Raw genomic sequence first — 24,501 nt, forward strand, 5'->3', positions numbered from 1 at the left:
AATGTGAAGTCTCATCTAGCCGGAAACAGAAAAAAAAATCTCGTCATTAGATTCTTTTCTGTGACTTGGATTGTTATTACTCCAGAATATCATATCATTTTCACAACTTCTTTGATCTTCCTTAGTTTATTCACAAAAGATTTTGAAGTACAATATAACTCCAACTATCCGAATTACAGTCATCTGGATCGTCAAATAACAAGAAACAGAATTCATTTTTAAAAACTTAATGAAATGCATCGTATATGCAGGGCGCAAAATTTCAAACTCAGACGCACTTGCCAATCCAAAAATGATCACCAGTATTTCTCACGTACAAATGTGAGAGCCTCCCCCCCTCCCAGTCACACACACACACAGACGGCCTTTGGTTTGACAAAGAAAGAGATAACATTAGGGCATAAAATTTGAAAACTAGACAGTCAATAGATTGAGGATAAACAATTTTGAATTGGGCAATTCATATATATGTTTAAAAAATATATGTTACCTTAACAGTTCACTTTTGTAACGCTCTCTCTTTGCAGTGAAGTACTAGCTGTCGATTGCATTTTTCTGATCAAAGTCCTTAGCTGCCATGTGGGTCCGATCGGACCCACTGGAGTGATCTAAGAAAATGTTCTCGTGGGTCCGATTGGACCCACAATTTCCAATTCGTCGAGTTGTCGTTAGAGTATTTGTATTTTAAAGTGCTGCCTCAAGTGTTAATGAACTGTAGTGTTTCTATCACACACAATATAGGAGACACTTATACTATAGGTTTTGTTGGTAGATATTGCTGATTAACGCCACTAGAGGCGCTGAATATCAATTAACAGGTATTTGCTGTTTCTGTAGTGCCGATCGGACCTACGTGTTGCTTTTTGAATATCTTACCGGTACTTAATTTATTTTGACAAAATGAAATATTGTCAAGTCCCCGTCAATTTGCTGAATTTTCAGAAAGGTCTAGATTACTATACTGTCATTACAAATGAGGCCAAGTTCTGCGGATATTTTTTCGTTTTTCATTGCACAAAGAAACTTCTTACCCACCCAACACAAGTACATACTGATCATGTGTAAAGAATGTTCCTCGAGGTACATTGGAATGTACATGATAGGTACGTGAATAGAGCAATCATGTGAAATACACATGTAAGGAATAAGGTTACTTCCGCCCAAAAGTACGTGCATGACACATACCGAGGAATGTATCTATTATGTGTATATCACGTACCGTGTATGTACTTGACACATTTACTTGGCATTGGCATGTGCTAGGAATGTACTAGGCATGTCAGTAATGTTCCTTAGGGCAGTGCTATGCAACTGGGGGTGCGAGTACTTAAATACTAAAACCTTAACGCTTCATTTTCACGTTCGAATTTAGAAGCTTGTACTTTTAAAAAAATCCAAGCAACTAACTGAAAATATATGCCCTCCTCCGGCATCTGTGTGGCAATTTAACTATCTATTAAAATACTACAGTAACATTTACGAGCGACCGAGCTCTAACCTATAATCTTAGCACTCAAACCTTTGATTTACGGTTATTTGTGATTTCACGTGTATAACAAAGACAAATATTTTTAAAAGAGTGTAGTTTAAATAAATTACTGAAATAAATATTTTTCACAAAGTTTATCCTTTTAAATTATTGTTCAAAGGCCTTTGCCTTTAGTAAGCCTTCACCGAAATACATGCAAATGAATTGTGCTGCCATCTTTGGAGCTCTTTTAAAATACACATATATGTTTCTCGACAATGAGATCTCAGAAACTACAGGCTCTAGAAAGATGACGTTTTCACTGATCGATTGCAAATTTCATGTAGATTGTCCAGTTCTAATTGAATATTTAAAAAACATGGGCACTATTTCTTTAGTACAATTTTACGGGTACATTGGAAGTGTTGAACTTTCAAAAAAATAAAATAAAACATCACATCCTAATCATTACACATTCCAACACCACACTGTTGTATATAGCGGTTGTATATGTCTCCGGCATTTGTTTCATAGCCAAATAATAATGGAAAAGGAAGGATAACCATTTCTCCAGTCTAAGATGAACTTTTTTGGGGAGTGTTTTTCCCAATAAGCACCATATATAACTGACAATATATTAATTTTGTATGTATATTACAATGTGGCTAAACTCAGAAAGTGGCTATAGAAGTGAAAAGCATATGGCTAAAAAGCCACTATTGGCTCTTTGGAAATTATGTGACTAACGACGTTCTCAAAATGGCCAGATCTCGTCACAAAGTGGCTAAATTGGCAACCCTAGTCGCAATACGAAGCAACTTACGCACAACCATGCCATGGTACATGGGGTATGTGCCATTCACATTCCTCACATTCCAGTGAAGCATGTAAAAGTACCTTGCAAGTGTCAGAAATTCCTCGAAAGGCACATACCTAGCGACACGTGCTATGCATATGAAATGTACATGTTTCAAGTACCAGGTACGTAAACGGTACATATGGAACTTAAATGGCACGTTCCTAGAATGTACCTGGTTGGGTGGGTATTAGCACTAAAAGCAACACGAACTCGTCCACACTTCTCACACAAAGCTAGCTTCTTCTTATAATAATAAACTTTCAAACAGAGTTGCCAGTTCAACTGTAATTTATCCTCTAGCCCATAAACAAAAAATATACGAGTAGGGCTGATTGGACCCCAACTTTCATACTGGTGAATTCAATATATCGCCTTAGATTATGTTTCAGCATTAACATTATGTTAAAAAATATGAACAAAACAAAAATAATGTAAGTACGTTTGGCACTCTACCTGTGAACAACAAAATTCACCTTTGGCAGCTAACGTGTTAAATGAAGGGCATTGATGAAAATTGTCAGCAAATCATCCAATGTGTCAGTCTTCAGTGAATTCCTGTAGGCAGTCTTAACTCTGTTGAGACTGAAGTCTCTCTCACATGAAGCAATACTTAAGGTAAAACTGCACAAAATGTGACAATTGGAAGCAAATTTGGGAATCTCGTAATGAAGTTTTCAGTGTAAATCTTTTTCAGTGTTTGATTCAACGTCAATGAAGAAAACAAAAGTTCATATTCTGCTAAGACAAAGTCCACTTTTTCACTGTATAAATCTGGTTGCAAGTATTTAAAAAACGGTTTTATTTCTTCCACACCAAATTCAGGGACTTTTTCTCAGTGACAATTATTTTTGTGCGAAACAGAAAGTGCGCAACCCTGTGAGTTTAGGCAGAAACCATTTCTACTGAACACTGGTCGCCAGCTCTAAATTACAGGAAATTTTAAGCCCTGCTATATGTATTTATTCGTAAAACTATAATTTCCTTGAAATTCCCACACTAAACTAACATAAAAACTTGTTTAATTGGAATTTATGGAGTCTTACTTCTAATAGATCTACCTGTTTATTAAACAAAAGCGAATTTTAGAGAAATGTTTATTTCACAACAACCTTAAATTTCATGACGGTCCCAATTATCCGAATTTCTGCATATCGTCGCTGCGCCTCGAAGAATCGCTACGTGTTAAACCCAGTACTTTTCAGGAGAAGCAAACAACATTCCAAACTCTTGAGATTTTGCCAGATACACGGTAACACTTGAAAAATACAGGGTGCGACAGAAACGACTAAGCAGTTTCTATCGATTACCGCGAGAGCTGTGGTGCGGGTAGGCAGTTGCACGTGGTCTGCCTTTATTTAGTCGTTGACCCCATTTCAGTAGCTAATATGGTCTGGACCAGTGCACATCGTGGTTTTGCCGTTCGCGCTTATTATGAAAACAACAGATCTGTGATCGCTACACAACGATCTTTGAGGGGTGATGTCGAGTGGCCTGCGCGATCACCAGATTTAACCATTTGTGACTACTTTCTTTGGGGATATCTGAAGAAAAAGGTTTTCAAAAGCCGCCCTCACACCCTACCAGAGTTAAAACAGCGGATTATTGACAAAGTAAATACCATACCCCGCGATATGTGTGCGAGAGCTACTCAAAACTTTAGGGATCGTCTATAACAATGTATTAATGCTAACGGCCGCTATCCTGAGGACGTTATTTTCAAAACTAAATGAATGTAAAATGCTATATTGTACTAATTTAGAAAATAAAAACATTTTTCTCTATATATGCAGATTTACTTTTTATTGCTCCTTAAAACTGCTTAGTTGGTTCTGCTGCACCCTGTATAATAAAATTGGTTCTGCGTATATTATGCACTGGCCGTTGTTGTAGCTTGCTTCAACAATATTATATTACATTTTTTTTACTTAAACGATTTTTATTTTCCATTGAAACTTAAAATATACAGTCTTTATTTTCTAATTTTAAACAATAACAAATAAATTTATATTTCGCCAGTAAATAAAAAAAAGTCCTTTCCTGGATTCAATACATTCTTCGGAACATCGTCAAAGTGGTTGTCAGTCTTTTATGATATCTGAACTTCTATCTTATTGTGGGTTATAGAAGAAAAATCTCGTGTAGTTCTTTACCAGGGGGTAATGTGCCTAAGATCGATTACACATTCCCGCGCTGGATGGCGATGCTGATACGTTGGAAAAGGAATGCAGTAGCTCGTGGGTCACCAGTTTTGATCGCTAATCGATGATCAATTTCGTTAATGAAATTAGATCCTTCGTGACCCCAAGACCCACTGGTTTCTATTGCTACTGTTACAAACCAATATTTGTCCAATAGGTTTGAGTATTTTATTCTTTTGTCTGATTCTCTGTGAGCGGCGACGAGACCTGCCTGAATTGAAGAATGGGGTAAGTTGGAAGGAGCAAACATATCGGAACATGTGAAATCCCAGACTAGTGCTTTTCCATTTTTCCATGGTACCAAGGTCATGCCATCAGGCCTTTTACCATCAGAGCGGCAACAACCATTTGGTTTATTTTACTGAAGGAACTCCCGCTGAAACGAGGGCTCTACAAATGATGTCGTTCACATTATGATGTCGAGATTGTCTTCCCGCATTTTTTTTTAACATGAAAGACCATGTAATCCTTTATTATCAACATATGCGTTGCAGGCAGGACAGTGGTGATTCTCACAAATATTAGCACCTAAGCGCAGAGCTGTAGCAATACGAAAGCTCTCATTAGAAAGGTATAGGCCAAGTGTGTGAGAAGGTAGGGCTCCGTTTTTGGAGGAAGAGACAGCTAACAGCCTGGTTTTGTCAACTGGGTTATTAGTTGATGATAGGAGTGAAGATAAACGAAGCTTAACTATGGGTTCATCCCAAGCAGACTGGACATGTCTTTTGTCGTTAGGTGGGGAATCCATTCCAACCAGACTAGTCCATATCGATACAGTCTTGTATATCTCGAAGCGAGTCTAAGTCAACCTCTTGTTGAAGAAGAGATCCAATTAGTTCTCGTGAGCCATAGAATGATGCGAGGAAAGAATGTATGGCGATATCCATGGCTCGACGAATCCCAAGGCCTCCATTCTCAACTGGTAAGGAAGCTTGTAACCATGAACTGCCTTTCAAAGAACAGTTTAGAATGGATTCCAGTCCTGTTCTAAGAGTGTGGTCGAACTTGTCAAGTAATTTATCATCCTGCCAGGAAAGGGAGGAAAGAAGAAAATATAGTAATCTTGGAATTGAAAGTGAAGCTAAGCGGAGTGTGCAGAAATTTTCGATAATTGACAAAAGAAGAATTCTAATTTTGATATCTTGTCCAATAAAATTTTGCTCCTCTATTCGGCAGAGATGGCAGCGCCTAAAAGTTCCGCATTGGTAGGGGATAAGAGTTTGAGAGATAAGACGATAGCCGAATATACCGACAAATTGTAAGCTGTGATTCCTCACATCAAACTAACAGAAAAAGTTCATATGAACCTATGGGGAAAAGTGCATAGTTTCAGAGCTAGGGCTGTCCAAAATCGCGATAAAACCAAATTTCAACAGGCCCTATTTCGAATTCCATAAACTGTAGGTGATGATTCTTATCAGCGTAAAGGAAGCCATGCGTACACAATCCCAAAGTGCATATTTCATCAATTTTCAATAAGTGTACAGGGTATTCTCTACAGGGTGTAATTCTCAGATATGCTCTCAATAGATTTTTCAGATATACCTTGATTTCAAGAAGGATCCAAACTAGGCAGGAGGTAAGTCTTGACAACAATGGACATCCAATGCTTCGGAGGGAAGTCGGAAGTGTTAGGAACCGGCAGTCGTCATGGTATATTTCACGTTTTCTTCACTTATAACCGTGAAAGAAAACATCGCAGCATGCGTTTTCCCGAGTACGAGTAGGCATGGGCGCGAGACCAAACGAGACGAGAACTGAAACAAGTCTCGTATCGTCTCGCAAAATCAAAAGCTGTTCTCGTCTCGCGTCTCGTCTCGTCTCGCGTCTCGCAAAAATTTGGAAGTCTCGTCTCGCGGTCTCGCGCGAGACTTCTCGCGTTGGTCTCGCGGTCTCGCAAATCAATACTGGAATAATGTAGTCTTCATTCGACCCTTTTGAAATAATGTATACTCAAAGTTTACATAGTTTTGTTTCATAGTTGCATTGTTACACAATGCTTATCCACTCATTCCGATTCACAATGCTTGATTTTACACCCCACATTCTCGGTATTAAAAAATGCCAGTTTTCTGTAGTCTCTGTTTATGTGAAGTATGAATGAAATCGGTACGTTACATTTGAGTAATTTTACTTGGGAGATAAAAGCTTTCAAATAACTTGGTAAGAACGGTAACTCAAATAGCAGTATTTATAGTAAACATGCAGCGTTAGTAATATATATTTCACAACTTAAATGCACTTTCATCTAAACGTTTTCTTAACAATTGAGAGTTAAGAGATTAAACTTTAATAACTACAAGAAAGACTACAATGAGCTTAAATAAAATTATTATTATTATTATTATTATTATTATTATTATTATTATTATTATTATGAAATGATATTTCAAACTGTTTGCAATCTGAAACACTAGTTTTTTCCTCAAAATCAAAACAAAACCATAAAAAAGTAGTGGAGTACCGACAGCATTTTTCTCCCCCTCCTTTTCTGACGAATAAAAGCTAAGCAGATATCAGTTCTGGTTTTGGTGAGAGGATCCGTCTTGCAGTCATAAATCCATTTATCCTAAATTTATGTTTACGGAAAGAAACAACTGCTTTATTTTGACTAAAAAATTTTCCTTCTTAAACAAGTCAATAGGCCCTTTTCTGCCTTCATAAAACAAGTTACTGTAAGAAAACAATTTGCTGGGCAGGGGGAACAAATCTGTTCTAAACACAGAGGCTTTACATCACATTGGAACTAAACACGTGTCTTTTTCCCTCATATATATATAATGCATCGAAAATAGGAAGAAGAAAGTCAGAGTGTCAGAGACAGACAGAAACAGAGAGAGAGAGAGAAGATATGGTATACTCTGACCAACGCCTCGAATTTCTGCACTGAAGGAAAAATCAAAGCGAGCCGTATATTTTTGAACTAGGATATTTTTACCGAGGGTGCAATAACAGAAGACCGGAAACCGCAGCCGCGAATATGCAATGTTACCTAAGTTCATTGTTCCCGTCTACAAAATCTTTCGAAAAGACAGCTTCCAAATATGTCCTCAATAAAGAAATTTTTTAAAAAATGTATTGTACTGGTGTTTGCTATCCTGCTTTTATGATTTGTCAAGATGTTGTCTCATCATCAGGAGGAGGGTGGATACACAAGACAAAACGTGTCGGGTTTTTTTCTCCTATTTGCCTCCTCCTCCTCAAGAACTTTATGACCAAAGATCTTGGCTCACGACCCCAAAGAGAAAATAAAGAAAACAGTGTAGATAATAGAAGAATCTATTTTATTGCATTTTGTGAAAGTAGTGAGAAAGAAAAACTAACACAATCTTTATTTCTTGAATCTTTTGTCATGAGAAAATCTCCTAAAATAACTAGATTTTGATTAACCTTGTTAACTTAAACCTATTATGAAATCAGTAATTGTGACAACCTGACCAAACCATTTGAAGAAACAAGAACAGCTAACTAAGCAACTATCAGTGTTGCCGGAAAGTCACAACACTTACCCCGTTTACTAGTTACTTTGAAACTATCAAAATAACAGTAAAACATAAAAAATCAATACAAATTTCATAATACAAAGGAAAATTGTATTTTTTTAAATTTCCACTAGTCAACATAATTTATAGTAAATGTTCAAATAAATGCTAGCCCAGAAGTTTAGAAATAAACTATTAGTTACTGACTTGCCTTCGTCTACGATTGTCTCTACGATTTCAGGTGATGATGTTGTGTGGAAGGGATGTTTCGATGAGAACCATGCACTTCTAAGGTGTCAATTTTGTAGAACATTAACATTTTTGGGGAGTTCATAATTATGACAGTAGTTTTTATATTAACTACTCGCTTTTTCACAAACCTTTGCACTCTTCAAAAACAAACCGCGTAACTCAATTTGTATCACTCCGCACACGAGTATTCAGCGATTGGTGCAGGAGAAAATGCTTCGTCTGTTTCCCGCAATATTTCTGCTTCTGCACGTGCATGTAATCCTTCACTGGTAACCTTCCTGCCTGCATGGCCATCATCAAATATAGCGCGCGCTCTGCGTATTTGTCAGTGGGTGTAACTGTTTTCCTGTTAAATTTAAATTTTTGTGTAAGATGTCAATCCACATATAGAGATGTGCTTTTAATTGAAACTAAAATGTTCTTAGTGTGATTTAAAAATACAATAATTGCTGCTAAGGTTGAACAAGTGGAATTTTTTGGGGACTATTTTCTTATGGAAGAATAATGGTCATTTGGCTCATTGCAAGTGTTGCTCACTTCTGATTATATTTCGTTTTTTTTTTTTTTTTTTGTGAAGAATCGTAGTCAGACTGTTTAGTCAGTTTCAGAGAACTGGGATGCAAATGTTCATTATGTTACCCAAAGGAAAAACTGAGCCCTTGTGCTAAATTTCTATTTAATATATTAAATGCATTATACTTCAGATAATTGGAGAGCCTTTCATTGTATATAAAAAGTTGTAGGCCTATTATTTTAAAGATAAGTAAGAAATAAAGATAAAAGCAATTTCACCGATTCGAAGTAGCGTAACGTCTGATGTTAATTCTGTATGTTATAATCAGGGGTAAAAGTGGATCTGAAAAGGTAGGGGTACGGTAGCAAGCGTTATGACGTCACGCCGTTCCCCCGCCTATCCTTGCCCATTTTAATTTCTTAAGAACTGGGGGACGTCGTACATATTTTTCCGAGGTCGGGCATGGGGGTCGTTCTTCCTCGTTCTCCCACTTTTACCCCTGGTTATAATTCGCATATCGATTAAAAGAAACGATCGGGTTTAACTCTTAACATACCAAGCGGGGTCCTCTAGGAACCCCAGAGGGCGATATTTGGTGATACTCCTGCAACTATAATAATCAATTTATTCTGGATGTTATGTGTGTACTGCATCCGTTTGGAATATACTATCTATTACATAATTATATCAACGATGCGTTCGTTAAAAAAAAATACAAAAAATAAAAACACACTTGAAAATGTAAAAGCTCCATTGTTAAATTTGTATTTCAGATTTACGAACACAAAAGTATAAAATTGTACGAAAAACTGAATATTGCTCAAGTAAACATAATATTTGATGTCAACAATGCTCATTTAACTTAGGTATGCTTTTAGACATCCAAAAAATAATAATTTTGAGTTGCAATACTATGTTGAGAAATTAAAATAATACTTGGGGTCCGCAGAAGACCCCAACTTGGTAAACAACGTTGACGAGTTAGGCTTGGTACGTTAAAGGTTACATGAACATTTAAGAATCGCAAGAATGATTGTCCGTTCTCAGGAGTAACTAAATATCTAAAAAAATCTTCAAGGGATACTAAAATTGTAATCTATTCAATAAATAATATCTTTCTTTTTTTTTTAAAAAAAAAAAAATGAACAATTACTTGATCCACATGTTCTCTTGGCTCTACTTGAGAGTCACGTAGTGATCCGAAACTCAGTTTTGAAATGGATGGGGGTAAAAGAGCATATGTTTTAGTACATCTGCTAGTCAAGCTAATAACTATAGTAAGACAACAAAGACTAGAGAACATAGTAAGATCCAATAGCTCTGATTCTAATTTTCCATGTTATCCCTTGACGCTATGGGCAGGCTAAATAAAATTTAGTAGTGATAGATTGAATATTTTGAACCATTAATGCGAACTCCCTGATATACAGAGGACGAAGATTTATGGTCAACCACGATTAGCCATGATTTGCAGTTACAGAGAAAATTTAAGAGATTGTCCAGCCCGGCTTCCAGGCATGGACGTCCGCAGGACTTTTTCAAGGAGGTAAAATACTGATTCCACGGGGGGAGGGGGGAGGACAAAAGACCGACACACAAACTCAGTCGTGAATACACAATATTTTGATACACGAGGGCACGTAATACATCAAGTAAAACAACAGTTATTTACGCCCGTATGCTTATTAACTACAGTAAATAATCTATAATACCAGATACTATAATATTTAATATGAATATATTAAGTGTTATAACATTTAAGTAAGCAAATTAGTATGTCTTGACATGCACTTCCAAAAACCTTTTAAAACACAGGGAGGCAACATCCCCTTTGCCCCTTCCCCGCTGCGGGCAGCCATGCTTCCTAGTGTTCTTTGTCTATATTTATATGCTGCTTCAAAGATTCAGGAGAGAGAAAATGTATCTTGGTAATCTATCAGAAGTCCATGCCATTTCATTTTCAATCTCTCGGTCTTCGGTTTGTTTCTTAATTTGTTAGCTCGAGGTTTTCTATAAACTTTTTAGTCTGTTAGTTGGCAACATTTACACACTGCCGTCTGCGTTGTTTACAAGAGCTGCAAAGCTTCGTGAAAAAACGTTTAGTGATGCTCACGAGATGCGACAAGAGGAAAAATTAGTCTATCTTGAGATGTCGTTAATGTATTATCTCGAAACAAATTTTAACTGTTTCTTGAATATCACCAGTATTGGTCACAAGGCGAGACATATTTGATTTTGTCTCGCCCAGTCTCTATCTCTCGCCTCAAAAACAAGATTAAACAAAACAAAATACGGAAATTTAGCTGTTTGTTTAGGCAAATAATAAACATTTTCAATTTTGATATGACCAGGCCTGAATTCAATTCATTTTTGGTGTTTATTTAGCGTGGTAATGGTATAAGAGGAGTTATATAAAGAATAAACACGCGAAATCAGTGGACAATATACTGAAGATATTTTCAGCGAAACAATTTTTGTTCTCCTTCTTTTGCGAAAGCTTCATCCTCAACCATATAAGTGTCTACACGTTCAGCCGAATCTTTATCGAATTCATCGTCTGAACCGTCTGAATTATTGTCAGCTTGTCAGAATTTCTCTCAAAACTGTTTTCGTATTGAAAACATGGATGATAAGTTCCGAAGGCTTTTGGCAACAACAGATCCTTTCATTTCTTCTTTGGGCAAATCATTCCATAAGAAAATGAAGAATTTGTCATCTGAAGCTGTAAACCTTTTAATTATTTCCAACACGGAAGCTGACAAAAATTTAGACGACTCAAACGAAGGTGATGAAGGGAATAAGTTCCATGGAGATTCGACTGAACGTGTAGACAATACCTATAGAGTTATTCCATGTGGAAACGACAAATTATGCCAAAATCTTCGTGCGGTCGCATTCGAGATTTGAGTGTCTCAACACTTATCAATATCTGATAGGAAGGAAAATGAAATGGTTTGTAATGCACGCCATTCATGTTGAAGATACTGCCATAGTTGAATCTTAAGTTATGTTCATTTTCTTGGAGCTCTATCGAAAATGAATAAATAAATAAATAAATAAATTGAAAATTGCACTATAGATATGTGGACAGTCCTTTTTTTTTTTTTACCACGTAATAGTGACGCAAATACACATTTTGGGTTGCGAAATATTTGGATCTTTTTAGTCCAAGTCGATGAATTAAACCAAAATTATATTTTCGGAGGAAATATTGAAAAATTTGTTGTGTCAAAGGGAACGTAATTTTGAGAGAATAATAAGTATCATCTGTACTTTCTATAGAAAAGAAAATCATCTTTTGTGTTTCTAATTCCTATTAGTGCTAGTGGTATAAAGTATATAGTGCATAGAGAACGGATGCTGAGCTATGCCCCCTCTAACTTCTGATCGGAAATGACTAAAACGCTCAAATTTGTGTTTCTGAGCCTCACTAAAGTATCTGTTTTCTTGTTGTCACTTTATATTGTTGTTGTTGCTCCAAAATTCAAAAAAGAAGAAGAAAGAAAGAAAGAAAGAGAGAAAGAAAGAAAGAAAAGAAAGCAATACATATCAGTCTCCAAAACAGATGTGACCATTACAGCCTTTTGAAGCTCCAACGCTACATCAAGATTGTTGTGTTGTCTGCATTCCAGGGTCTGAAACCGCTACAAACAAAATCAAATTTTGCAAGCAATTACAAACAATCGTGAACTGAGTCTACTAAAAGGAGTGAAAACAGAAAAACTCGACTCTCGTTTGTGATTGCATTCCTTTTTACACCCGGACTTTGTTTACAAGAATGTTTTTGTGGAATTTTACAGCTGCTAAGGAACGTGAAGCAGCAAGGAACGTGCAGCCACGTAAACACATGCCGGGACAGAAGTAAGTCTAAATACAAATTGAAATTTTCACCACTTGTGGAGGAAGCACATTTCTTGCTGGAATCAAAATATTGTTAGTATTCCACTGTGCCTTTTTGTTCCACACGGTTTAGAACTTTATATATATATTTCTGGTTATTATCATTCACATAATCGACCGTCTTGCTCGATTTTTCGCTTTCAAGTGGAATGATTCTATATGGTTGAGGACTAAGGTTTCGAAAAATAAGGGGGAGAAGAACAATTATTTAACTGAAAAATTAAAATGACTTCATTAAGTTATATTTTAATTAATAAATGACTGGTAGATTGACTCTGTCCTAGCTATTGAAGTAGACAAAGTATCTTTCCCTCTCGAATCTCAAACTTTTTCAAACATAGTCCGCTATATGGATCCGCCATTTTGAATTTTTAAATTTTAATGTCAAATTATTAAGTTTGTAATCAACAAAGTCAAATGCACCAATGTACCAAGTCCAGTTCGCCAATTTTACTTTTTCCAAATTTGGTCCTCCATTTTTTTTTATTTGATGTCAAATTGATAATTAACAAGATCAAAAGCCTCATTATAGCAATTTTTGTCCATTTTTACTGATTTTGAATTATGACCACGTTTCAAGCATTTGATCCATAGTTTATCGATCTCTGTGTGTCGCCCTTTTGGACCGTCGCTCTCCTGGCTGTCGCTTTCTTTGTGCGTCGCCTTTTGACCCGTCGATCTCTTGGCTAACGCTCTCCTGGTCGTCGCTCTTTTGCCATCACTCTCTTTGCTGGCGCTCTACTGTCGGTACACCCATGTTTATTACAAAACTTGATCCTGACATTATTAACTATCTTCTCTTCAATATGTATGATGGTACTTGCAAAAGAATACCATATCAATATCACAAATGTAAACTATGCGAGACCGCGAGAAGTCTCGCGAGACTTCTCGCGCGAGACTTGTTTAAGTCTCGTCTCGCGTTCTCGTCTCGCAAAAGATATCAGGTCTCGTCTCGCGTTCTCGTCTCGCAAAATATTATAAGTCTCGTCTCGCGTTCTCGTCTCGTTTGCGAGACGAGACTTCTCGCGTTCTCGCGTCTCGCGCCCATGCCTAAGTACGAGAGACCGTGCTGCTGACGATCCTTAACACTTCAGGCATCGCGCTAAAGGGTTTCGTGTTCACTGCTATCAAGACTTATTGTCTGCCTACTTTGAATCATAAAGTCAGAGTGTACTTCAAAATTCGGTTGATGGCATGTCTGGGAATTTCACCCTGCAGGGAATAACGTGTGCTCCCAATGAGCATTAATGAATTATGCATTTTTGGATTGCGTATGCGTGACTTTCTTTACGCTGAGAAGGACCACCATCCACAGTCTCTCGAATTCGATATAGAGCCTCTTGAAATTTGGCTTTTTTGTGAATTTGGATAGCCCTAGCTCTGAAATATGCACTTTTCCCCACAGGTCCTTATGAACTTTTTTGTCTTATTTTCATGTAAGGAATCACCTCTTACAGTTTGTTGGTATAGTTCATGAACACCTTATATTATATATATATATATATATATATATATATATATATATATATATATATATATATATATATATATATATATATAGCTACAGATACAAATATAAACTAACACATTGACATGAAACTACGGGTACTTCAGATTGACATAGCAAGTTGAAATTTGGCATGCTTATAGGTTAAGGAGAGAAATGAAGATTAAAATTGTTAAAAGTATATTTCTTTTCATTTTCAGGAGTTAAAAGGGGAGATGAATGAAAAAAATCTCTATGTTACCTAGTTATATCATAAATACTGTCACAAAGTTTGGAGTGGCTCTGTAGGCATCCGGTGTGGTACAGGGCTGCCATCTGTGTAGAAAGCGGAAGATGCATGTAGTGTGTGTTTGACTGTTCATGACATACGTTGATATTGTACTGAGTTCTGATGAAGTGGGGCGATTACGAAAATTGTGTAGCAGTAATTGCACTACACAAGATTGGGAAGATAGCAGGTGAGATTTTCAACCTCCTGAAACCCCTACAAATCAGCAAGAGATTCGTGTATCGTGCCATACAGCGATACACCAAGACTGGAACGGCCGCTGACCGCACAAGAAGTGGCAGACCACGAACGGTACGAACCCCGCAGGTCCAGAAAGCAGTCGCAGCAAGAATTCGAAGAAATCCTGTTCGAACACAAAGTGTGATGGCTGCTGAGATGAACATCAGCAGAAATTCTATGTCTCGTGTACTCAGGAGTGGCCTACATCTACGGGCGTATAAGAGGCGGACTGGTCACTTTCTCTACCAAACATTAATGTCGCAGAGGGTCCTTAAATCAAAGAGACTGTTGTGGCGTTACGCCAACAATCTGTACAGAAAGATTTTGTTCACTGACGAAAAGGTGTTCACAATCGATCAGGCCTACAACGCCCAAAATGACCGTGTGTTTTCCACTCCACTAAAGTTGGCAATTTTTATTTTTGGTGATTTACCTAGATAACGCTATCACAAATCCATAAGCGTGTCAAATTTCAAATAGTTATTTCATTTCCAATTATCCAAAAAATAAGATCTAATATCCAAAGGAACACCCATTTCAATAATCATACATATTGTCACAAGTTTGAATGTGAATAACACAGAGAGTATTAACACCAAGGCAATTTATTTTTTCATGTTTTACATTGATATGTTGTACACCTGACGCACGAATCATTTTTCGAAATGTCCCTCTTGGCCTTGATACAGGCACGAACTCTGTCCGGCCACTGGTCAGTGGCATTACGCACCACGTCCATGGGAAAATTGTTCACTGCTCAGGTCAAGGATTGTTTCAGACTGTCGACAGATGGATGCCGTTTATGGCAGACCTTTGCCTGAAGGATTTCCCAAAGTTTTTAGTCCAACGGGTTAAGGTCCGGGCTGCTAGAAGGCCAATCAGCGGTAGAAATGAAGTCGGGGACGTTCCGTGCCAGCCAGTCCTGGGTTGTTTTCGCTTTGTGGCCTGGAGCGGAATCCAACTGGAAGGTCCACCTTTCTCCAGGAAACATGGTAGCAGACAGTGGCTTCACTACAGGTGTTAGCACTGTGTCCTGGTACATCTTGGCAGATGTTTTAACACCTTGTTTGCCAAAATGCAACTGAGTTGTCTCTGAGTAGCTCACTCCCCACTAAACCACCACTGAGGCAGGATGATGTGCCCTCTGAATCCTTGGAACTGCCTCAGTAGCTACAGTGGATGACGTGGCTTTAGTCCAATTTTATTTAAATGGGACACCTATACCTCATCATTTTTAGGCACTTCCGCTAAGTCTACAACGATAAAATTTGACATTTTTGTAGCCTCCCGGAACTAACCTTCAGACAATTGTCAAATATATGTATAATTATTTAGTATTTATAGGGTCCAAGGGGAGAAAAAATCCCAATATTATTTAAATGGTCGTTATTTGGACACTATATCTCATGTTTTAGGTAATTTTAATTGGGATAAAAACTTGAAATTTGGTATGTTCTTAGGTTTTTGAGGTTGAAATATGAGGTGTGAAGAAATAGAACGTGGGCGAAAATTCCAGCTTGCCAAAGACTACTTTTTGAATGATATTTATGAAAATTTTAGGAAGGGCTGAAAATACTCGCCTCTCCTAATAATCATTCATCACTATCGGCGCCCAAAACATTTTTGAATTTGAAATGAGAATAATTTTACATTTTATGGCAGTTACTCTTAACTCGCTTCCTTAAAACACACTACCGTTTAATGGATTGTGATTATAACTTATTTTTGTTTACCATCAACCTGATCAGGGTGTTCACAAAAGTATTTTTTTTTAAAAAGGAAAGAAAAAAGAAAATAAAAGAAAGGAAAACCTTGCCAGTGTAATACAGTTAGGAAGGAAGTAGAAAAATGAAGACAAAAAGCGATCAATGAAAGAGTGAGATCAGAAAAGGAAAAATAAAACAGAAGAGACTCGATTCGCGAAACAGGAGGAAATCCATCTTGGGTTCCAAGAGGAAAAATTGAGCTGTCTTACTCACTCACAATCAAGTATAATTACATGGTACTTGTAACACTCTTGTTTTCCTCTTTTCTTTTTATCCCTAATATTCCCTTACTGTTATTTTTTTAAAAAGAAAAACAGTTCTTTTTTTTACCGTGGAACACAGAACACGAATTACGGCTAGGAAATGAATAAATTAGAAAAAAAATAATAAACGAAGTGTGGTATTGTTTTCTTGATGCAATATGGAAGCTAGGTTTATTTGGATGGAAAAGAAATAATTTTAATCATACGAACGAAGTAGTGGGAAAAAAGGAATGAAAGAAAGATAAATATTAGGGAAAACAAAAGGGAATGTACGGAAAAATTAAAGCTTTTTTTTGTACTTAAAGAGGAACTATCTTAATTCCTTAACTTAAATAATATATTATTTTTCTGTACACAAGTGCACCAAAGTTGAAGCATTTAATATCTTCATGTGTGAATGGATATTTGTAAATTTCTTTATTTGTATGTATAGCCGAAGTAACTGAATATAATTTGGTGAATTTTGGGTAATGATAGCATTATCTCAAACTCATGAATGGCAGTGCGGGTATATGACGTCAAGAGAAATTCAATATGGCGGACACAAAATACGATATTGTTAGATTTCCTCATCAAAACCGAAACCGTTTTATAGAATTTTGATGAGTGAGGTTTCGATAGATTTGTCTTAATCTCATGAATGACAAGGAGAATAGTATGACGTCACGAAAATATCCAATATGACGGATACAAAATGCTACATTCATAAATTCTCACACTAGAACCTAAACAGATTGATAAAATTTCACGAGTAAGGATCAATATATTTGTTTTAATCTCGTGAATGACATGGAGGATGTGACGTCACGGAAAACGCAATTATCGGACACAAAATATCAATTTTTAAATTCAATTCTAAACAGATTGATTCAATTTTACGAATGAGGTGACTATAGACTTGTCAACTTCAGACTGATACTTAGAATATAACGTCACATGAAATTAATTTGGAGGACATTAAAAGCATTAATCTTAAGACTTAAAGTTACTTGTGAAGAATCAAATGGAGGACTCACAATATATGAAGTGTATCCCAACAAAAACGCTGGATTTAATCTGCTCAAAATACGTTTTAGGAAATGGTAATTATTTTTACATGTGTACAACAGATAAATGTTCCAATTTAAGAATGTTGAGTTTGGTTTTGACTTGGCAATACTGGAATTTTGATGCAGCCTAGACAACATGGAGCACTCGCTACACAAAGTAACAGCGAGTTTTGATTGTGAAAACGCATTACAAGAATAGTGAATGTTAGAAACCTTAGTGGGTATACGGACAAAATTTTGCGGCCGAAACATTGCCGCCCAAAAGCTCGCGGGCCAAAACATCGCGTGACCAAAACATCGCCGCCCAAAATCTCGCGTGAACAAAACCTCGCCGCTCAAAACCTCGTGGGCCTAAATCTCGCCTGGTCTAAAACCTCGCAGTCCAAAATCTCGCTTGGCCAAAACCTTGTGGAATGAAGCCTTTCCTCAAAATTAATCAATGAGTTTCTTAATATGCAATTCCATATTACAAATAATAATAATAATAATAATAATAATAATAATAATAATAATAATAATAATAATAATAATAATAATAATAATAATAATAATAATAATAAGAAGAAGAAGAAGAAGAAGACACAAAATTTCGTGTGCGTGGGCTTTTTCGGGGTATTCTCGTTTCCTCTCACTTTCTTCTTTCCATCATTTCCTTCATTCTGATCATCTACGTTTCCTTTAACTTACAAGATATAATCGAGGGACGTAAAAACTCAGATATTATTTCCTACTTTCATAAATATTTTTCGATTTGTTAGAATTTCCTAAGGTCACCGTCAAAGTGAAATAAAAACCATCTCAGGCTCAAAACTCATATAAGCTGAAAATTTGATCGAGAACGGACGAGTGGTTCAAGAGTTATTAAGTCACAAACACGGCCACTTTCATTTTTATGTATTTCTATATGTCTTCCCCTTCCCGTCACAGTGAAACAACAAAAACCATCCCAGACTCTAACCTGATCTGTGTAGCAGAATAGATCGAAATTGGTCTCGTGGTTCGAGAGTTATTAAGCTTTATTTATTTTTATATATCTCCCCATCCCCTTCGCTGTTCCATCAAAATGAAATTACAAAATACATCCCAGGCCACAACCTCATCTATGTTGAAAATTTCATCAAGATCGATCGGGTGGCTCAAGAGGTATGATGTCAGAAACATAGTCATTTTCATTTTTATGTAGGATAGATTTTTAAAGCACGCGGTAGAGTTTTTCTGCTCACTATTTTAACGCAATTATGTGTTATTAAAAATATATATACATATAGCAATATATAGAGTATTCTACATCGAATAAATCGGCGTGACGACATTTTATACTGAAGACATTTCTTCCCAGGCGAGATTACATTCCGCGTAGTTTAGACCAGGCGAGATCCTGTGTCCCAAGATCAGGAAGGTGGGGTTTTGGCCAGGCGAGATTTTATGATATATTGGATCGCAAGATTTTGGCAAGGCGAGGGTTTGGCCCGGCAATATTTCGGCCCGCGAGGCTTTGGTCCGGCGAGATTTTGGCCCGCGAGGTTTTGGCCAGGCGAGATTTTGGGCCGCGAGAGTTTGAGCAGCAAGGTATTGGGTGGCCTTAGTTTGAGAAGGTTCTGACATTTTTATCAAAATTGAGTTATATACAGTACGTAACACTAGAAATCGAGCTTTATTCAAATATACTGTATGACTCTTATTGTTTTAACTTGAAAACTAGACCGTGTACTAACTTGACAAGGTTCTAACTGGTTTTGACTCTAATATTGTATTCAGTTTGAGAAGCTGTAAGTTACAGAAGTATTCCTCTTTTTTTAATACTTTACGTGTGTACTTTCTATGTTACTTGTCTTACATTAAAGAGATGTTTAAAATGTAAGATTTATTCTATTAACTTTACCTTGAGATGTAAATAATAATATTTTTCTTCTAGTATTTTTTAAAAATATTTTTGGCACACCAATTCTGAGCATACATTTTTTCACCACTTCCTGAACCGTGCTATATAAAAATGAACTAAATTGGTAAATCGTAGATGTTAAACCGAATTGATAAAAATTTAATATAAAATTATTTGTAGCAAGGCTCTAAACTCTGCAAAGTAAATAGGAAGATTTACTGCCATCTATTGGTGTATGTGTGTTTAGGATAATGAAGAGGAATCAAGAGAAAATGGAGACGACTGAAAATAAAAAAAAAATAAAATAAAAAATAAAAAAAAGCTGAATCCCGTAGGAAGTATTTTTTCATCACTTCTTCAATGTTAAAGGAGAAAAGGTTCAAGTGTGAAAAACATTTTGGTTGTCGACCCTCGACATATCGCAATAACCTGCTGGAGACAAAACCAAGACTTTTTGCATTACAAAACATACCGACTGTACATCGAAGAGGAAAAACAGTAATAGTCGTCGGAAGTTAGTGGGTGAAGTAGATTTTGTAACGGAACACACAAAATCCTTCCCAATAGTGGAATGACACTACTGCCGAGCTGATAACAGTGGATTGTACCTAGGAAGCCATCTGAACATTACAGAAATGTATGATCTCTACATTGAAGAATACCAGAATGAAAACGAAACACCAATTTGCAAGTCAATGGATGATATCAATAAAAATAAGTAACTACTCCTGAGAAGACCTGCTCGAGAATCGGAGTAACTACACCTGGAGTAATCTCCTCCCTCAAGTTCGAATCAATAAAACAAGCCACTACTCAGGTCTAGTCTGCTCCAGATTTATGAACGTTTACTCGCGCTTCCTCTGTACGTAGCACTGAGTCGTATCAATAAAAGAAGTAGTTACTCATTTCTCCCATCTGTTGAGCGGTTATTTCGTTGTGGGTAACTTCTGGCGCAGTATCCTAAACGCCATGGAAGGGACAAGTAGCAACGACAGTTTCAATCAAAGTGCATTTGTGGATATTATAAAAGAGTTTCCAGTAGTACTTTCAAAGTCACAGTTACCAGAAAGTAAACGAAGGAAAGCCGAAGCTTTGAAGGCAAGTATAGTAAAATGCAACGAAATATCAGATACATCTACGACTAAGACACAAATCCAAAAGAGAATCTTTAATATTCGAGCGAGAATAAAACAAAAAAAAAATGAAAGAAAAGGAAAAGAAAACGAAAAGAAAAAAAAGGAAAAAAACGGGAAACAAGGAAGTTCGAATCCAACTATATCAAGATTAACACGACAAGCGCATATCACGTGTTGTCCAAGGTCTTTATAGATTGTTTGGCTTTAAGAACGAAATCAGACACTTAGCCCCTTTGTTTCCTTTTTAAAAAATGTCCAGCCAATCACATCATAAAGCACGTCCATCCGATTTCGTTTTCCACACCATACGTGTCCCCTTTCGCCTTGGCATAAAAAAAATACATTCTCATGTATACACCCTTCCTATCAACGTTGAGTTGTGTTGATTTTGAGTTTAACGTCCTTTTCAATAGCGAGGCTATATGAGACGGGATCCACTGATGAACGTGGAATCCTAACCACATGAGCTCCCGCCGGGAATCGAACATGGGTCTCTCATGCCAAAAGCATGTACGCTAACCGCTTAGCCACGAAGGAGCTATTCCTATTAGCGTATTTGTCTCCAAAGTACTAGATTTCTTTATTGCCATGTGTGTATAGTCAAGTGCTCCGATAGCATCCGGAAATGTATAATGTTCTTGCCACTCTGCCTTTGCTGTTTTCATAGTACGCACTCTTCCGGAAACAAACAATCGCAATAATCGCATCCATTCCACTTGTAGTAGTCATAGAGACAGTTATTTGAGCCACACCAGAATTCCCTGATATTCCGACCTGGAATCCAGGATCACTCACGTAACGCAAGAAAACCCGCATCTTTTCCTCATTACGTAGTGCACCACCCCAAATTTAGGTTGATTCTCCTAAAAAAAAAAAAAAAAAAAAATGTTTTGCTCACCACTCTACATTTTCTTTCATGAACCTATAATGTTTTTTGTAATCTCCATTTACAATATTTCTATGCAGTTTATAAGTTTTTCTACGTAGCAAACCAATCACATACTCTGCCATATTTAACACGGAGTCACCTATTTAGCTTGCTCCATAAATTTGGAGAAGTTACTAGCATCACAGAGGAGTCTTTGATTTTTATTGATATCAAACGCGGAGTAGTTACTCGGCTCGAGAATAGAAGTGTGGTTACTTCAAAAGGGCGGGGTTTCTCCGAGGTCAGCCGAGACGAGTAGTGCTAAGTTCTCTTTTTATTGATACCAATGCGAGTAACTACTACAAAATTGGGAATAATGAGAAACTTCTCCATTTTATTGATATAACCCAATGTACTATCGAATATTTGGAACGAAGTTTAACTTAGGTTTTCATTTAACAAAAAGTGACAGATGCAATGTGTGTGAGGCGTATAAGGTGTCGAAAGAGACTGGAAACTTAAGTGGTGAGCAAAATGACAATTATGAGGCGCATATTTTGCGCAAGGCTCGAACGAGAGAACACAGAAAAAGTAAAGAAAGAATAGAAAGATTTTCTAGTCGTTGTCTTCGATTTGCAAACCGTTATATAATGTCCCCAAGCAGATATCGATAGCTTATTTTATGAGAAAGTTAAATATCTACAACTTGATAGCGTACTTTACTCTAACAAACAAACAAAAAAGTATTGTGCTATCTAGAACGAAAAAATGGCAGGATGTGTAGGGAATGAAATTGCGAGTGTTTTCAGGAGAATATTGGATGCAGTGCTCGAAGAAAATGAACTGAGTACTTGGTTCGATTTCTGTGTACTACAAAACCGCAATTCTCATATATCATATACAGTTTCGTACTTTTTGAGAGAAAATGCAAACATCAATTCTGTTTCAATGAAATACTCTCTTCCAGACATTCCTGTGTGTAGGAAGTAGATAGCATACGCAGTGCAATTGAAAAATCGCTGAACAAGCTGGAATTTTACTCTTCTTAGGATCTCGTAAGAATATTGAAGAATGTAGACCTTCACAACCCATACTGTGTTATTCAGATGAGGACGACTGACTTTAAAGACTTTGTTTCAACAGCAAAACTTCTAATTTACTAATAATTCCATTCACTGAAGTAATTAACTTGACGTTTACTCAGAAATTTACTACCGCATTGCTCAAATCAAGTCATGACAATTTCGAGCATGTTAATGCAAGAAGCATTAAATTTATAGGAACTCCAAGGCGACAGGCTAAAGTGTCATGTTTCAGTAGTAGCTTCAGTTATGTGAGGTTTCAGAATTAAAGAAAAAAAGCATTAAAGAGTCCTTCTATTCTTGCCCTGGAGGAGAGTGAGTATTATACTGCATTGTTAAACTTGAAACTAGTATTCGACACATATTTCATGTAATTAAAATATGAATAGTAATTAAAATATGAACTGTGTCTACTGAATTACAGTTATATCATTATCGTTCTAAGTCATCACTGTTATTTTCGTCATTTTGGTTTGACAAGGTTCTAAGTGCAGTTAGAACCTTGTGCTTCTGAAAATGATCGTTTCAGTAAGACAAGATTCTAACTGCATTTTACTGATTGTTGGAAACAAAAGAAAGTAAAGCTCCATTTCCAACATCAATTATTTAAATCTAAACCTTGTAGGCAGCTAATCATTGTGTAAAAACATCATAATGATTAGTTTATAAATAAAACAACTATATCCTAATAAAACTTTAAACGCGTTTTTCTTAAAATACAGTCACGTGCAGTTAGAACCTTGTCAAACCAAGGCTACGATTGGCCAGGCGAGGTTTTGGTCCGCGAGGTTTTGTACCCAAACCACCTAAATGCAATCTTTGAATGTGAAACTGCAGCTAATGAAACAACAGTTCGCAGCTTGATAAAGAAGTTCAAGGACACAGGCTCGAGCCTGACATACTGAAAATAATACTAAATTTACCAGCTTTCTTTTGGTTGCTTTTTCATAAGTGAAAGGAGATAATGAAATGCAACCTACTACAATCATAGATAATGTTATTCTACGACAGAAAATATGAACATGAAGAATTTTCAATGTTGCCAGAATAACATTTCCCCGAAAATCTAAGTTAAGGCAGCGGCTAGAGGAACGAACTCAACTGCATTTGAGTACGTGTCATGTTCTCTTGGAATCCTGTGAGCTACTTTTTAAATAATAGTTGCATTCAGTTTGTAATAAACAAAATAGTTTTAACATACAGTTATTAAATTTAAGTAATAACGTTATTTAAAAGTAGTTCACAGGATATTAAAACAACATGATTCGTAATCAAATGCAGTTGAGTTCGTTCCTCTAGTCGCTGCCGAACAGATTTTGAGGAAAATGTTATTCTGGCAACACTGTAATTTGTATGGATGGCAACATTGAAAAATTCTTCATGTAAAACAAGCAAAATTAGAATTGTAAAGTTGGTATTATTTTTAGTACGTCAGGCTTTTAAATCACGAAGTTCTCGATCCAGCCGGTCTGTTGAAAACATTGCTCTTGTCTGTGACAGTGTTATTGCAAGTCCCGAAAGATCTGTTCGTCGTCGTTCACAACAGATGAGCATTTCAAAATATCCTCACATCGTATTGTCAGGAAAATCTGCACATGAATGCTTATAAAATTAAGCTAACTCAGGAACTGAAGCCAAAATCATTTTCAAAGCAGAACCTTTGCCAAATGGGTTTTGGAATACAACTAGTGAATGGAGATTTTGCAAGAAACATAATGTTTAGTAACGAAGTACACTTTTAGTTGAACTGTGACGTCAACAAAC

General features: G+C 36.6%; 1 protein-coding gene across 1 annotated transcript in view; it reads right to left on the bottom strand.

Annotated features, from left to right (window-relative positions):
* The window catches only part of LOC145689995 (uncharacterized), a 690,354-nt gene that overhangs the window by 561,700 nt on the left and 104,153 nt on the right, over positions 1-24,501 (bottom strand). The window lies entirely within an intron of this gene.

Source organism: Thermobia domestica, chromosome 1, assembly GCF_964235325.1.
Source record: "Thermobia domestica chromosome 1, izTheDome1.hap1.1, whole genome shotgun sequence".
NCBI lineage: Eukaryota > Metazoa > Arthropoda > Insecta > Zygentoma > Lepismatidae > Thermobia > Thermobia domestica.